This window comes from Hemicordylus capensis, chromosome 3 (genome assembly GCF_027244095.1).
Source record: "Hemicordylus capensis ecotype Gifberg chromosome 3, rHemCap1.1.pri, whole genome shotgun sequence".
Lineage (NCBI taxonomy): Eukaryota > Metazoa > Chordata > Lepidosauria > Squamata > Cordylidae > Hemicordylus > Hemicordylus capensis.
Genome location: NC_069659.1, coordinates 4,242,163 through 4,260,269, shown reverse-complemented (window position 1 = coordinate 4,260,269; position 18,107 = coordinate 4,242,163). Strand labels below are relative to the sequence as shown.

Here is an 18,107-nt window from a genome sequence, read left to right as displayed (position 1 = left end):
TATTAAAATTACCATAAAAGCAGTCACTGAATCATAAGACATAAGAAATGATAAGACACAGTCATAAGAAATAACTACCATGAACTATATTCACCAAAATAGATTAGTATATCAAGCGTGTAATAATTCAAAAACCATAATATAAAACACGGAGGATAATATTGACTAGTAATTCCCAACCAGAACCTGTTAACATATTCTGTAGGGACTAACCCACATCAATAAGGATAGATAAAAAGTCCTTCAAGTAAGTACTGTATTAACTGCCAAAAGCCTTAATACTCGTGATCCTATGTTTTCAACATCACCACGGTACTTGGATGTCAGCAAAGTGTGATAGCCAAGGGGAATGAAAATGTCCTTCACGTAAGCGCTCGATTCATTCTCAAAAGGTTAAGTCCTTGTAGTCCTATATTTTCTGCTCCATCACAAAACTTAGTTGTCAACTAAGTTGCCAAGGAAAAGGGTTGGTTATTAGAACCTTTCTTCCTGACATCTAGTTTTTAATGTATGGGAATTAAAAAAAAACCAAACCATGGAAGAGCATTCCTTATTTTAAAAGATTTGAGTTTTTTTAATATTCCATGTGGCTTCGCTTGTAGTCTGAACTGGGACAGCCCAGGCACAGAGATATCACTCCAGGAAGGGACAAACGAGATGCAACACAAGAGATCAACAATTAGAAGGAGAAGCAGCCAATTATTTATCATCATCATCATCATCATCATCATCATCATCATTATACCACTTTTCAACAAAAAGTTATCTATGTACTGTAAACTGCTTTTAAATAGAAAAAGAATCATAATAGGGACAGTCAGACAGGGACTGTACAGCTAGGAGAGAAAGGGTTTAACTGGAGTTGCTGTTTGCCCCACAAGGGAAAACCTACTATGGGGGTGATACAGTTACCTATAGTTTGTCACTACAGGGCAAATAGTAGCTTGAGGGTGGGGTTAGTTTTACTTCAGAGAAGAGCATGGGGGGAAGGGTTACCACCACCACTATCCCAGTCCTGCAGTCCCAAGCTAATTCCCCCACACATGGCTCAACTTAATTAGTCCAAAAATCAAGATAAAGCCGAATGGGCAGATCTCCTGTATCACAGCTAGTGGTATGCCAAGAACAAGGCCAAAGGCTGTGTAGCAGTTGTGCAAATCAAAAGTGCTTTGTAAGCAATTTGAAGAGGTATGGTCATGTTCGAATGCAATGATTGCCTAGGAAAGTCATAACAAGTCAACTGCTGTGTCATGAAGTCCTGGGGTCAGCAGTTTATGATTCTGTGTTAACCCAATAGTTGTTGTCAGAAACATAGGAAAAATAGGAAACATAAGAAGCTGCCTATACTGAGTCAGACCATTGGTCTATCCAGCTCAGTATGGTCTACCCAGACTGGCAGCAGTTTCTCCAAAGCTGCAGGCAGGAATCTCTCTCAGCCCTATCTTGGAGATGCTGCCAGGGAGGGGACTTGGAACCTTCTGCATGCAAGCTAGCAAGCAAATGCTCTTCCAAGAGTGGTCCCACCCCCTAAGGAGAGATCCCCATCTCATCCCCTGAGGAAGAAGACCAAGGAAACACTGTTGTTGCTGTGCTTTATCAGAAATGTATTTTTAAGCACTGGGGTTCAGAGTCTAATTTCTTTTTTTAAAGTTTTGATAAATTCATGGAGTCCTGTCAATGTGTATTAGCGATGGCAGCTCAAATGAAGCGACCATGACTAGAATCAGTGTACTTCTGGTTGCTGGATACTGTAGATGAACAACAGAGCACATGGTACCACACACATATGCTCTGCACGGGAGCTTCCTGAGGTATCCAAATGGAGACAGAATGCTGCACTACTACTACTACAAATATGTATATACCGCTTTTCAACAAAAAAAAAGGTTCAAAGCGGTTTACATAGAGAATTAATTAATTGATTAATTGACCGGTTAATTACAATGGACCCCTATCCTCAAAGGGCTCACAATCTAAAACAAAACATAAGATAGACACCAGCAGGAACTAGATCATGGGTTCCTAGTCTTGCGTCCCCATGTTATTGGATTACAACTCCCATCACTCCTGTGTGGCTGGGGATGATGGGAGTTCTGGTACAATAACATCTGGGGACCCAGTGTTGGGAGACCCTACACTAGATGGACCCACCACAGTCTGATCCACCAGAGCAATCCATATTCTTAAGACTGAGTTACAGGCGGTTTGCTCTACTAAAATTGAAAAGCTCCGTGTGCTGAAACCCATAGCAACAGACCTATATCACACATGTGTTCTCAGGAGTACCTCCCTCCAAGCTGAATGTGACTTCAAGATTGCTTCCTATGGACAGAACTGTGAACTCCATTCAAAGGGCCATTGTGGCTGCATTGGCAGTTAAGCTGGGAAGTCTGAAAGACTTGGGTCAAAGTCCTGTCTCTCTCTGCCGGCGTGGACCAGGGCAAGTTGAGCTCTCTCCACCGTCATTCCCAGTCTGCAAAATAGGAAATGTAGCCATTCTTTTTCGTCACGTTGCAGGGCTGGATGTAGGATTCGGGGGCCCTTGCTCTCCAGGGGCCCCCTTCTAGCTGGGGCAGTTCTCAAGAACTGCTCTGCCACCACCATGCAAAGGCTATGGGCACAGGTCCCGGGGACCAGCAACAGGCCCTTGGCAGCTGCTCCACGATGCCAACCCTGATACTAATCTTGTCCTCACAATAGGGCAAGTGGGATGCTAACAGGTTGTTAAGGGGAAAGGCCTCTGTCTGGGATGCTGGAGAGCCACTGCCTGTTAGAGTGGGAAATACAGGGCCAGATGGACCCAGGCTCTGACTCAGTAGTAGGCAGCCTCATAGCATACTTAGTCTGCAGTGATGAGACAGAAGCAGGAAAACACCATCATAGCTGCCCCTTTGAGGTCCAGTTATCCTTTCAGAAAACTCTTTGGTCTGCAAATGAATGTTAGACCTCACAGAAGAGAGTCTGGTTTGGTGGAATTCCCTCAACTAGGGCAACCCTCCTGCTTCACTCTGTGCTCTCATCCCAGGTGAGTACTGTAAGGCAGGAGAGGGAGAAAGTTGAAAACGGAGCTGCTTTATTAGCACGGATGAATCCAGCCAGGGATGCGGGAGCAGGGAGGGGACAGACAAGAAGAGGATGGAGCAGCAGAAATGTTTACAGAAAGTCTGAACAGACCCAACAGGAAACCTCGTTCTCCTTTATGTGGTGTTAAAGAATTCAACATTCTGAACACCCCAAGAAAAGATGGAAAGGAAGTCCAGTCAATGGATATGAGAAGCTTATAAAGACTTCCCAAGATCTGCTCGTTCTGGGAAAATCGTAAGTTAAGAACTAGAAGAACAAGTCACTTTCTCTGAGAGCAAAAGATCTGGGATACTTACGATTGTCAGGCTGGCTTCTTCCAGGGTCTTACAGTTGCCTCAGCTTCTGTGTGCCTCGTGGCTGGACAGTCGCTCGAACTCCCAGACGTTCAGGAAAGGAAGAGACTCAGCACTGCTTTTTCTCCCCTAAAATATACACACAGCAAATTCCCACCCTTTTCCTGGCACACGTTTGAGCATTTTTGTTGGCCTGGAGCTGGCGGGTGGGGGTGGGGGGTGGCTGGATCCAAACCCAGAGAGGTGGAGTCATGTTCTGGTTGCTTTGGCTTCTGCAAAACCACAGTTCTGAAATAGCTTTGAGAAGGAACAACTGCAATCTCTGTAGGGCTGTCAGCTTTTCAACTGGCTACTGCAGTTCTTCCTTTAAGAGCAACTAGACATGAAGAAAGGGATACACACATTTTGGCTTGGCTTACTGATTAAGTGCCGTCAAGTTGGTGTTGACTCTTAGCGACCACATAGATAGATTCTCTCCAGGATTATCGGTCTTCAGCTTGGCCTTTAAGGTCTCTCAGTGGTGCGAGTGGACCACAGAGGTGGAGTAGACCACTTTCCCCTAACTAGCCAAAAGTAATTTGTGGTTGCGCCTGACGCATACACCCTTTCCACCTGCAAGCACACCTCTGGTATGCCTGAGAATTTGAAAGAGCCGATAGCATTCAGCTTTGGAGAAGGCAGAAGCACCACATGCTTCTATCTGTCTCCAGTGAAATATGAAAGCAAATGCTCCAACTGTCCCACTTATCTGGATAGCCCTATCTTCTGGCACCAGTCTCTAATAAATCTCTGTCCTGATTCCATCCCTATTTTTGTCGTGGGGGTGGGGGTTGTTATTGTTCAAGGTCCCCCAGATTCTCTAGAAACAAATCTAGCATGTCTCCATGCATGTACATGAACTTGAAGGTTTTATCGTCTATTGATTGATTGATTAAGTGCCGTCAAGTGTCGACTCTTAGCAACCACATAGATAGATTCTCTCCAGGATGATCTGTCTTCAGCTTGGCCTTGAAGGTCTCTCAGTAGTGCATTCGCTGCTGTCGTAATCAAGTTCATCCACCTTGCTGCTGGTCATCCTCTTCTTCTCTTTCCTTCAACTTTTCCCAGCATTATGGACTTCTCAAGGGAGCTGGGTTTTTGCATAATGAAATATGATAGTTTGAGCCTGGTCATTTGTGCCACTGAGTGAAACCCAGTGCCTCTGGGTTGATTTGTTCTAGGATCCATTTGTTTGTTTTCCTGACTGTCCATGGTCTCCTCAAAAGTCTTCTCCAGCATCAAAGTTCAAAAGCGTCAACATTTTTCTATCTTGCTTCTTCAAAGTCCAGCTTTTGCATCCATAGAGTGTCACAGGAAAAACCATTGTCTGAATTGTTCTAATCTTCATAGGTGTAGACACGTCCCGGCATCGAAATATCCTTTCCAAGGTCTTCATTGCAATCCTACCAAGTGCTAGCCTGCGGCATATTTCTGGACTGCTGGATCCTTTACTGTTGATGGTTGATCCTAATAGGCAGAAGCTATCCACCACTTCAATGTCTTCATTGTCAATTCTGAGGCTGGTTGCTGTACCCGTTGTCATTAGTTTTGTCTTCTTTATATTTAGTTGTGGTCTCATTTTTTCACTGTGCTGCTTGACTTACATTACTAGAGCTTGCAGATCATCCCCATTCTCAGCTATCAGTGGTGTCATCAGATTAGCGCAAGTTATTGACATCTATTATCTTACCTGCATTTCTGATTAAATAAGATATTTGATTATTGTGCATATTGAGGAGTAGATTGTATACATGGGTTCTTTCTTTTTCATCAGCATTATTCTTTGGAACCCTATAAAGCTTTCTGTACACACATGAACTTGAAGGTGCTGCAGTGCACAACTACCATTTCATGTGCTACTGAGGTTAGTTTTGAACTCTTGACAACAGATTGGAGAGTAATTGTGCTTTTCCCAGCATATCTTTAACAGAATGGACAGACATCATCTTGGCTTTGAAAGCAGAGCAGAAGAGGCACTGCAGAATCAGTGAATTTCAGCAGAAAGAGTAGTCTTCGGCAATTCACATGGCATGGGGTGAGGTGAGGAATTCGGCAGTGACTCTTGGTATGAGAATAAGATTATTACAAGTGTGCCCCGCCTGCACCCATGAAAGGTTGGTGGGCATGTGAGAGGGACCCCTTTCTGGAGCCTGGGGAGGGCAGTGGGTTCTCAGGGTACTGAGCAGGGACCAAAGACACTTCCCCTTGGTGAGATGGCCAATGGACTTGTGGTGGAGGCCTTATTTCCACATGCAAAAAGTTTCACCTGCTGATTTCCACACACCTAGCTGCTGTTAAAGATGTTAAAATTGACTGTTTTTTTCTAGTCATCCTGTAGCAGGGCTGCACAACTTCAGCCCTCCTGCAGATGCTGGCCTTCAGGTCACCTAATCCCGGACTATTGGCCACTGTATCTGGGGATTTTGGGAGCTGTCATCCAAAAACAGCTGGAGGGCCAAAGTTGTGCAGCCCTGGGTCCGTAGTCACCTTAGCTCTCCTCGTGTTTTATGTCAATAGACAGATTTTTTGCCACTCTGTCCTAGGGGTCAAGATAGACCCTGGCCAACAAGCAATACACAGAAACCTGGAAGGACTTAAGTGAAGCCAGAAGTATAAGGCAGCCTAGTCATCCAGCCCTTTATTCTCGGATAACTTGGTCTCACTTCAGCTTTTGATCTGTTTACATGCAGCAGGGCAAATCAGAGATTGTAGTGTATTCACCACAGCCATACATGGCAATGCATGAATGAATGGAGGATGCCAGCAAAAGCATGGGTGGCTGGACCACCTGGGGTTTCTCATGCACACTGCTTGCATGCAGAAAGTCCCAGGTTCCCTCCCTGGCAGCATCTCCAAGATAGAGCTGAGAGAGACTCCTCCCTGCAAGCAGACAATACTGAGCTAGATGGACCAAGGGGCTGACTCATGAGAAGGCAGCTTCCTATGTAAGGATGGTTAATTTCAGGATTTTGGAACCACACAAGACAATAATGATAAAGGTTTTACCCTGCAGGCAGTGGTGGTCCAAGACCTCTGTGTGCTTCCAATGCACCCCCACAGTGTGTGTGTGTGTGTGGGGGGGTGGCACCCTAACCCTATTGTGCCTCTCCTTTTGCCCCTTGTGGTGGCAGCAATAGCCACCATGGCTCCACTTGGCAAGCAAGCAAGCACACACACACACCTCAGTCTCCTTCTCTGTCGCTTCCTCCTCCACGGTGGTGACACATGCCTGACGTGGTGCACACCCATCTCCCTTATTCATGGTCTGCTGGGCTAGGTATGAAAAGGGAAAGGAAGAGAAGAGGAAATGTGGGATGGAGAGAGCAGAGTACTGAAGGTGCTCCAGAGGGCATCTCCAGCACTTTGCTGCTCTTTTCGCAGTTCTTCTTCCACTTCCTCTCCCTTTTCATTCCTAGCCCAGCAGCATGTGAGGGAGATCAGAGGATGGGCACCAAGCCAAGGGGCAGCAGGTGTGGCTGCTGCAAAGGAAGAGGTGGCAGTGAAGGGAGGCTGGCTCAGAACTGCCTGGAAGCCAAGGGTGACTCCTACTCTAAAGCTGGAGATGGTTAGGGGAAGGAATCAAATGGCAGAAAAACAAAGTAGTTGCTTGTGGGAAGAAATGTTGGATGCTGTTATGCTCTTTATCACTTTTAAGAAATGCAAGGGGATTTCTGAACAGAACTTCCTGGGAAAGTTCTCACTTCCTGCTGTAATCAAGGCATACTGTGGGAGGAACTGAAAATTGCCCGCCCTTCAGTATCAACTGGACTAGGCATATTCACGGCAAAAGGAATATCAGCATTTGGAGGATGTCCACACCAGGCAATCTATTTAGGCAGGGATACTTGAGGAGAGGTGCATGTACTTGAGGAGAGGTGGATACTTGAGGAGAGGTGGGTAGGGGGGATGCTTCACAGCATTCCCCCTACCTACCCACCCACCCACCCACTCCTGTGTTTAAAGATTCCCCTTTGTCTCCTCTCTGACATTGTCCTGGGAAGTTGAATGAAGGGGCAAAGTAAGAAGGTTCTCAGAGTTATCTCAGCAGAAAGCATCACTTGTGTCAGTGGCCAATCAGAGCCCGCTTCAGTGGCAACCAATCAAGTACTGGAAGCAGCAGGGCTTGAGTCATACTCTACCTTTAAAAGGGCTTCAGCCATCACTTCAAATTTGCTACTGCCATATACTAAGCACTTTCTCCTTAACTGTGGATCCCTGCCTACGGTCTTCAGTCTGCTGCCTGCTCTGTTTGCAGCATCCTTCTTGGGCTGGGCTGGACTGAGCTGGGCACCGAGTCCTTTTAATTGCTGTTGTGAAGATGCTGTCTCCATGTAGAGCCCAGATCCTACCCATCTTTAGCCCTGATTCCAAGGCTCTCATTCTCACACCGAAATCTGCAAGGACGGTCAGCCACTGTGGCAAATGTCACAAGCTTGACAGAAGTGCAGCCCTGGATTCTGGAGAAGGAGCAAAATTAGAATCTTGTATCACAACTGCCAAGGCTCAGGGAAGTGGATCCAGAAAAGACAGAGAGACTATTCACACGGTCTGCAAAAATCGGGCTAAGGGAGCCTAGACCCCCAACCAGGAGGCTGAAAAGCAGCCTCCCGGCTCGGGGGTCTATCCAGCATTCCCTGTGCCCTCGCAGCCCCCAAACTCCCCAGCCCTTCCGGCTCTGTGACGGAGCCAGCAGTCGTGTGGGCGGCCAGTTTGGCCGCCCAGAGCAGACTGTCTGCTCCTGTGCAGGGAGAGCGGGCTAAGCCTGCTCTCCCTGCTCACTCTCCCCAGGTGGGTCTCTTTGATCATGAGACCTGCCTCAGAGAGAGGCTCTTCATACGATTAGTGTGAATAGCCTCTAGGGGGTTTGTGGGGAGCAGCAGTCTGCTCTGGGCGGCTGCAGTGGCCGCCCACATGACTGCTGGCTCCGTCATGGAGCCGGCTGCAGCTGGGGAGTTTGGGGGCCACACGGTCCCCGGAAGCTCCAGCATGCCCTGCACAAGTGTGCAGGGCATGCTGGAGAGACCTCTGAGCCTGGAGACTGCTTTTCAGCCTCCCAGTCGGGGAGTATACTTGTGAGTAGTTGTGGCACAGAGCCGCACCGTGGCAACTCACAAGCAAAAAAAACCAGGTTTGCGGAGTGCTCGCTCCGCAAACCCAGTTAAAGGGGAGGGTTACTTCGGCGGGTTAGCTGCCTGCGAGCCCAGTGGTTCTCACAGTCAGGAGAAATTGGGCTAGGCTCCTCTAGCCCGATTTCTCCTGATCTTGGGAATAGCCTCATCGCCTGTCCCTCCCTTCCAGGTTAAAAGCACTCAGGACACTTCCAATTTTCGCCTCTTAGCAGCGCTTCACGAGGCACCTGCTGTCTCCCTTGCTTCTTGTTTCCAAGCATTAACGCAACTCCTACCAACAGAGTCTTCCCCTTCCCTTCTTAAGGAGTCTGCAGGGTGGAAGGATGGATGGATGGATGCCCGATGGCTTTCTACTGGAACACGCTGTTCAGTTCTTTATTCGCAGCCTCTGGAGGAGACTCTGAGCTTCTCTGTATTAGAAATGGCTCATCAGGGAAGAACGGCAAAAAGAGTAAAAAGTTACAGCTGAAGCATTCAAAATCCAAGCAGGAAGACTGAAGTTTGTTCCTAAACTTTGGGGAAATAATTTTTCTCATCACTCTGAGTCATAGTTTGGATCTTGCTGTGAATCTCAAATATTTCCATGCAATATTGGCAGTGCTGGGTAGTTCTCTTTCCACACAACAGAGTTCCAGTCCAGGCACTTACCCCTAACATCGGGATTACTGTCACCCTAGAAAAAGGCATTTCTGTTGGGTCCCCAGAAATGGGAGAAGCAAAATGAATGAGATGCCACTATTCATGGGAACAATTTAGGTCCAGTTACAGCCATCATCTTCTTCGGTATGATCCCCATCGCTCGTTGAGGTCATCTGGAGAGGTCCGTCTCCAGTTACCACCGGTTCGTCTGGTGGCGACTCGGAACCGGGCCTTTTCTGTAGCTGCTCCTGGTCTATGGAATGCACTCCCGGCAGATATCCGCAGTTTAGGCTCACTGTTGGCCTTTAAGAGAGCCCTAAAAACCTATTTATTTGGCCTGGTCTTCCAAGGCTTGTAAAGTGTTGTTGTTTTCTAAAAGTATTTTAATTGGTCTTAAATGGTTTTAATTGTTTTTGAATTGTATTTATATTGTTTTTAGCACTATGTTTTCAATTGTGTGTTTTTATGTCTTTTAAAAGTTGTTGTACACCTCCCAGAGCCTCTGGATGGGGCAGTTTATAAATGTAATGAATGAATGAATGAATGAATGAATATCTTCTGTGTATAAATTGCTTGTTAATGGACAATGAGCTCCAAGCAGCTCATGCTTGTGATATTTGTGCAATGGTCACTGAGAGCTATAAGATTGTTATGAAAGAGGGCTGATCGTGCAAGGCATTATCCGCAGCCCACATGTTGTTTTTGGCATGGCAGAGTTGGGGGGGGGGGAAGTGGTTTGACAGATGCAGTGCAGCTGGCAAGGAAGAAACAGGCCCACGTTTTGCAACTAGCTGGAAGGAGGAGATGGGCGGGGCATGCTTTTAGGGGAACTGATGCTGCCATACAGATGAAGGGCTGACTGGCGGCAGGGAGGCTGGTCTCATCCTCATGCTCCACTTGCATCTTTGGAAATCAGCAGATCTCACAACATTCGTGAGTAGTCCTGTTTCTTCACAAAGGGAATTGGCCTTGTAGGGCTACCTCAGAACTTCTTCCTGTTCACGGAAGTGGGGTGCCAGTAACAACGTCCTCAAGTGGGGAGCTCCGCTCTAGCCAAACTTAATGCCAAGACTTCCAGATGGTGAGTCGACACAGTTGCCACTGTGGTGCCAGCCCATGATATTTTGCGGCCAGAAGTGGAGCACCAAAAGGTGCTTGCTCCTCCCTCCCTCTATTAAAACAACGTTCCCATCTGTAGCTGACCCACTGTGCTCTGTGGAAGAGCAGGGGTCCCCAACCAGGGGTACTCCAGCTGTTGTTGAACTATTTATTATTATTAATAATAATATTTATACCCTTCCCCTCCAGTACACTATTGCTCAGAGTGGCTCACAACATTAATAAAATAGATACAATGTAAAGTAAAAGATTAATAAAGTGAAACAAGTTATAAGACCAGGCTAAAACCACATTTAAAATTACAATTTTAAAAAGTTTCAAATTAAAAGCTATTAATAAGCTAAAAACGGAGAACTAAAAGACCTACCAGATGTAAGCAACAGATAAAACATTTTAAAGCTCCTTTAAACAGATGTGTTTTTAATTGTTTTTTAAAACCACGGAGGGAGGGAGCATGGTGAAGCTCTTCATTCCAAAACTGAGGGGCCACAACCCAAAAGGTCCTGCCCCTAGTCCCCACTAATTGGATCTCCGTTAATGGTGGGGCCATGAGCAGGGCTGAGATGCTGAGTGGAGGGCCCTGGCTGGGTCATATGGGTGAATGCAGCCCAACTCATACCCCGGCCCCAAGCTGTGTAGACCAGCACCTTGATTCTAGCCCAGAAACAGACTAATAACCAAGGAAGCTGCCGCAGGATGGGTGGGACACTCATGAAGTGACTTGTGCCCATGAACATCCTTGCAGCAGTGTTCTGGACCAGCTGAAGCTTCGGAATAGTCTTCAAGGATGGCCTCATGTGGAGCACATTGTAGATGTCCAATCTGGACATCACCAAAGCATGAATGACTGAGGTCAGGTCTGACTTCTCCAAGGAGGGTCACAGCTGGCGCCATAGCTGGTAGGGATGTGCATGGGATATGATTCAGGCAGCAAATCACAGCACATCCCTTTAACATGGAAGAATTACACCTCCCATTTAACATGGAGAGCAGGTACATACCTGCTTCTCTGCTGCTCACCGCCACTTCCTTAATCATGCCCCCCGCTCCCCAAGGTATCACCGCGTGCCAGCACTGTGCAGGGGCAGCTGGGAAGAGCGCCGTCAGTGCGAGCTGATAGTGGGCGGCGGGGGGTGGGTGGGCTCCTACCATCCATGAGAGGGTCTGTTGAATGGGCTGCTGTGCTGCCCCCCCCAGCCCACCATCTAAAGCGACCCTCTCCACCCAACTTCATGACAGGGATGGCTCCGAGCCAGCCTGGAAAAACATTTTCATCCAGTGTGAAGGATTCTGCCCACAGCTGATCTCAAATTAAACCTCTGAGGCTGCCAGCTAATCCCTGGAGCTGCTCATTCACACTACCTCTCCAAATTAGTTGCCTGCAGATACTACAGCGTGATCAGGCATCCTGGTGGGTTTAAAGCAGAGATGTTGGGCTGTCATATATTGTTGAACTACAACTCCCATCATCCCCAGCCACAATATCCAAAGACCACTGTGACTGAGTACAATGGGAACTGTAGTCCAACCACATCTGGGGTCCCAACCTTGGGGACCCCTGGCTTAGAGGGCCCATGTGATTTGCTTTCATACCTAATAACATTCTCTGGGCATATCTACACCATAAACTGGTTAAATAGTCAATACCAGGATACTCTGGCAACTGTGATGGAGGCTATGGAGTTCTGCCAGGGGGTTCTCAAGTCCCCTCACCAAACTACAGTCTCCAGAATTCTTTGGGTATTTTAGTGTAGACGTATCTTTGGGCTCACTGGACTGGTCAAGCAGAAAGCTGTTGATTTCCCAATTATTTCAATGGTTTATTAGAGGTCAAAATGGAGATGCAAGATAATAATAGTAAAGCATTGCAAACACGACATCACTGAGCCTCTAACCCAATGAGGCTCAGTTTTAACCAGCCCATAGTTACCACATTGCCCATGCCTGTGGCCATGTATTCAAAACGACATCTTCCTGTGGAGTCTAGTAGTTGTCCAGACAAGAAACCAGGCTGGATCTGAATGCTCTTATTGTCAGGTCAGGTTAATGGGGTGCCTAGAGGGGTTAAACCATGTAGGCACCTGAGGGGACAAGGCTGCCCCTGCTTCCTGCACTCTTCAGACCTGGGTGCCTAGCAAAATCAACAAACCAAAATGCACACACAAGTGCCCTTCTGGATCAGACCACAGTGGGTCTATCTAGACCAGCATTCCACTTCCCACAGCAGTCAGCAAGATGCCTTTGGGTAGTTCATAAGCAGAGTATGAAAGCAACAGCCCTCTCCCTTTTGGTTATTCTCCAGCAATTGGCATTCTGAGGTGCCTCTGCCTCTGAACCTGGAGGTTCTTGGGGTCATTCTGGCCAATAATCACTGAAAGAAGTCTTCTCTTGCATCGCTGTGTTTAACCCCCCTTTGAAACTACCAAAGCTAGCAGCAGTCACCACATCCTGTGGCAATTAATTTCATAAATTAATTATAAGTAAGTAAGAAGTATTAATCCACAGACTAGGAAGCTTCCAGTTTGAATCTTAGATGACTCCTCCAGGTTAAGACTCCAAGATGAATGCCTGTATTCTCCACTCTTTAATCTGTATACCCTCCTGGTCTCAGGATGCCAAAAAGGAGAATCCTATCTGAATACAGAGAATAATTCCTCCCAAGCATGTAGCTGCTTGCTAGCCTCAAAACATCCTGAGGCACAAAGGTACGTGTGTTTGGACACATTGCACAATATCCGGCAAAACCTCTTACTGAATGACAGAGGGTAGAACAACTCTATAAGAGATGATAAAAAGAATGCTATAATGGCCAATCAATCCATGACAGCAATATCTCCCACTGGCTTTGAGAGCAGTACAAAGCAGAAACATGAAAATGCTGAATGTAGCTCCCTCGTTGGCTTTAGTTCATCCCCAGAACATGCATTTCACTGGAAAAAGAATTCGCATTTGCTGTTCTCCCCAATTAAATGATGAAAACATGGCAGTCACATCATTCCACCCAGGGTGCTTGAAGGTGAAACTCCTGTGGACTTACATGGGGACATCAAACACACATCTATTGTACTTTCTCAATGAGGCTATTCTCACGATCAGGCGAAATCGGGCTAGGGTAGCCTAGCCTGATTTTGCCTGACCGTGAGAATGAACCGGCTTGCAGGTGAGACCGGTGGCCTCCAGGCGGTTAACCCGCCAAATTACCCCTCCCCTTAAGCCGGGTTTGGGGAGCGAGTGCTCCACAAACCCGGTTTTTTAACTCATGTGTTGCTGTGGCGTGGCTCTGCACCACGGCAACTCACGAGTAGACTGATGACTGGGAGGCTCAAAAGCAGCCTCCCGGCTCGGGGGTTTCTCCAGCATGCCCTGCGCACTTGCGCAGGGCATGCTGGAGCTTCCGGGGTCCGCATGGCCCCCAATCCCCCCCAGCCACTGCTGGCTCCATAACGGAGCTGGCAGTCATGTGGGTGGCCAATCCTGCCGCCCTGCTTGTGTGCGGGGAGAACGGGCTAAGCCCACTCTCCCCGCTAACCCCCTAGAGGCTCTTCTCACGGACCTCACTATCTTCTTTCTTGACCTGCTCCTTGGAAGCAGGGGCAGAACTACCATTGTGCGAATGGATTCAAAGAACCTGGGCTGCCAATGGGAAGGATCGCTGAAGTCCGCAAGGGGGCGTGGATCAGGCTCCGGAAGAGCCACGAGCTAACTCCCTCCACCCACCGCCCGGGCTCCGGCAAGCCCTGACCCAGCTCTGCGCTGTCATTTCAGGCAGTGTTTGCTGCCTGAAAGCTTCTATTTCCCTTTCTCTCCCCCCATCAAGGGAGAGAAAGGGAAATAGCTGCTTCCAGGCAGCAAGTGCTGCCTGAAATGACAGTGCAGAGCTGGCTCGGGCTCTCTGGAACTGAGGCCGTGCCCCTTTTGCATGTGACATCGCGGCGAGTGGGTGGGGGACTTCCCTCTGGGCTCTTCCGGAGCCTGAGCCACGCCCCGTGTGCATGACGTCACACTCATGGGACGTCGCTTGAGGGGCCACCGGGCAGGGCTGGACCCAGGCCACCATTCGGCTGGCTCCGCACCTGCCTGGAAGTTTTTCACACGGGACTTTGAAAGCCCTTTAACCCGCATCTCCTCCAGAATGGGAGGGTGTGCGTCCACATATCGGCCAGATTTACCCCTAAGTCCCTGCAAGTTATTGGGGAGCAGCTGACACATAATTCGAGTTTTTCATTGCGCATTAGAGTGTAGCCTGATTTATATCCGGGGTTTTAAAAATTCACTATATTTGTCAGTGTTTTGGGACAACTTCGGGTTCACAGTAAAGCCTCCCAGTAAACCTGCAGTCAAGACTGCTGTGTGTAAAAGTCCCTGGTGGTCTGCTTAGGGAGAGATTGTGCAACCTTGTCTGATGGTTCATAGGGAAAAAAGCATTTCAGGGAAGATCACAAAAAGTCAACATGAAACCACTGTAGGAAGAGCTTTACAAACTGTGCAGAAAAATGAAGGTTTCTGAAGACAACAGTGAAAACAATGAGTTGAAATGAACAGCAATGCTTCCGGAATTTAAAAGAAAAGAAAAGAAAAGAAAACCCTTAAAGAAGTGTGCTCGCTCTCTCTCTCTCTGTCTCTCTCTCTCTCTCTCTTGCTAATGCTGCCACCTAAAGACCAAGGGTCATGTTTTCAATGGTTCATCAAGAGATGCTAGGGATCAACAACAGACAATCTAGCATGTTCTTCCAAATTAAGAATTTGAGATCACCTCATACTGAACTGAGAATCTAAATGCAAAATATTTTAGCTCTACATCAGTTCTGTTGGCAATGGTTGCCTCTGGAAGGGTGTCCAATTCAGCTGGGCATCTGATAGCTAGCTAGCTAGCTAGATTTCTTAAGCAAACACTGACTTCCTCATTTCTTATTTTCTGTGTCTAGATGGTTTTCTTAGACCACCAAATCAGCACTATTCCCTGTTTCCACAATGTTATAAGATGGATGTCTTCATTTATGTCTAAAAGATTTAGGCTGCAGACCTATAGGTACTTATTTGGAAGTACAGTACAGTACATTAAAAATGCTGATAGCCATCTTGGTCCATTAGAAAAAGCCGAAAAGCCACCGTTCTATTAATACTTCTATTAGGACCAGCCAACGTGACATAAAATCTTAAGCAAGCTTTCAGATTTTTCAAAGCACTTAATCAGGCTAGATTTTAAGCACACCACACTGGGGTCTGGGGAGTTTGGTTTGAAAGGACTGCGACAAGCCAGAGCCAGTGAGGAAGTCTCCGGGGCTAGCTGAGAGGCCGGGGACTCTTTTCCCATCTGAATCTCCCTGGCCTGAGCTGGGAGATTTGCTGAGCCGGCTCTGCCTCCTCCCTTGGGCATTGACCGGTGGAGAAGCCCGGCTGCTGGAATTCCTTCCGTCAGCTTGAGCCACGCTCCTGATTGGTCCCCATCCAGCTGCAGCTCGACAGGACGGTTGCACCCGCCAGGCCCCAGAGTCCACGTGAGGGGGTGGTCTGGGGAGGGTGGCTTAAAAGGACTGAGGCAAGCCAGAGGTGCAGCCGCCAGTAGGCAGGCCACCTCCAGGCAGCCGGCCTTTGGTGCTGGGCATTTCCGAGTGGGACTGAGGTCTGAGAGGAAGTTATGCTCAAGGTCCTCCGGTTTTAGTTTTCTGTTTTACGGGTTTGTACCAGGCTGCTCACAGGGATGTGTCTGGGCTCTCTTGTTCTCAATGGAGCAGGGATTTGACGAGAATGGGGCAGCATTTTAGTAGTGGTGGAGAACCCTAAGATCGCAGCCCACCAGGGCACTTTCCAGATTAGCCGCTCGACAGCAGCAAAATGCTTCAGTTCAGGCAAATCACATTCAAAATATAAATAGCAAAGCGCCCAGCAGGGGGAGCAGTCTCGCAAGAACTAACAACCTGGAAAAACAGCAATTTTTTTACCCCAGATATACAATGTTATAGCACTATATTGCAGTGATGAAATTCAAAACAAGGCATTGGAAATATGAATGGCACCCTGCTGTGGTGTCACAACACAGGAAGTGCGGAAGCACACTTCAGAGATTTGCTGTGACTTCGTTGCAGGGTCTAATCTGGAAAGCGCCCAGAACTGCAGAGTACTTTGGTAGGGAGGGAGAAGGGAAAGGAGTTGGAGCTAATTAATTACTTTGTTATTAGTGAACATAACTGATTTGATATGAGCCATAGGTTCTTCCCATTAGCTGAAAATAAGGAACAAATGGCATCCCATAAGAGACAGACAATTTTGGGCTGAAATAAGGACACCCTTGCAAATAAGGAGATGTTGGTAACCCTAATTCTGATGTATTTTGATAAATGTATTTTGCAAGAAATATTTTTACTGGATTTCCTGGAAGAGATACTTTCTTGCCAAAATCCTATCTCTTCCAGGCAGTCCAGTGAACATGTTTCATAAGATGTTTATCCAAACACATCAGAATACATCTTCCATTCTGCTTTTGGTTTTGTCATGTGGCTATTCTCACATGGCATTGATCCTCCATATAATTTTGTTTCTGTTTCAGCATGTCTAGTTCTCTCTCTCCTGGCCCCTACTCTATTTTCTTTGCTTAACATCCAGTCTGATTAAGAGTTCTGGAGAATTAAAAAATGTACTTATGATTTTTTTTTGTCATTGTAGTTGATAATAATAAAGGTATTGCTAGAATTGTGGCTTTCAGATGACCTGGGAGTCACATTGAAATCAACTGCATTTTCTTCAGAAGCAGCATGATTAGTTTCAGGTTCATGTTTCTATGAATTATTTCCATTTTTTAATCCTCTGAGAGTCAGAAATAAAAAGCAAAATTAAGTGGAAACAACTTGGCTGCAACTAAGACTGAAAAGGATGCAATGCATTTCCAAAGCCTGCTTTGATTCCTCACATATTCCCATGACCTCAGCCTTGTGGAATTCAGAAGAGGAGATAACAATAGAAGAGAAGTTATCAGACAAAACCATATTAACCCATTTCCCCTGCAAGTTCATAATCAAAAAGCATTATGAATGCGTTCTAGCTGATTCTCTCCCCTGCCCTGCTCATGTTTAAGATGATTGTCAAAATGTGCATATTGCTAGAGATAATTGGAGTAGGGCTTGTCAGAGGCAGCAGGGAGGATGAAAATTAAGGTAACAAAATGCTCTCTCACATAAGTCAGCTATAGTGTAGCAGCCAAGAGATCGTGAGGTCATTCACACGACTTCATGCCTCCGCTGGAGAGGTCTACGGAGAAGGGAGGAGGTCACCTGCATGAGCATCAATGTGGTGAAGGCAGAAGCTGGGAGCGGGAGTCAAGAGTGACAATTCTGAGCCATCATTTGCTTTTAAGCCAAGTTAGCAATTTGATGGTGTAAGAACAAGGCTGCTTTTGGGATGGGTTATCATTGCTGTATGGGCGTTTCAATGGATGCCAGTGGGAAGACCTTGACTGTCTCGTTGCTGCATGAGCATAAGCTACCTTATGGGAAGATCACAGGGTCCAGATAACTAACCTTCTTGATGCATTGTTTGTATTAACTGGAGCTTGCTTGTGTACCCACAATGGAAAATTTGAGAACAAAAGGGACAGTATTTGTAAGTACCCCGAGTTGTCATTACTCAATACAGAACTGATTTTATTAATTAATACAAGTATTGCTGGACTGCCAAGAGAATGCAACCAATGGAAAGCCTGAAAAGTGGTGGTAATTTGGCTGAGGAATAAAGGCTGGAGGCCTGATATGTTGAAAATCCCTTGTAGGGCCTTTGAGGCCTTTTGGCTTTGGTTTGATGAATAGTTTTT

At 46.9% G+C, this 18,107-nt stretch overlaps 1 protein-coding gene across 2 annotated transcripts in view; it reads right to left on the bottom strand.

The window, feature by feature from the left end:
• SLCO2B1 (solute carrier organic anion transporter family member 2B1) overlaps positions 1–18,107 on the bottom strand; it is a 141,639-nt gene that overhangs the window by 98,573 nt on the left and 24,959 nt on the right. Inside the window, exon 1 of one of the 2 annotated variants that reach the window (XM_053306556.1) lies at positions 3,381–3,506. The exons of the other annotated variant lie outside the window; for it this stretch is intronic. The gene's annotated coding sequence lies outside the window, so the exon portion shown is untranslated. Of the gene's footprint in view, positions 1–3,380; positions 3,507–18,107 lie in introns of those variants that run through there. 2 annotated transcript variants of the gene reach the window in all.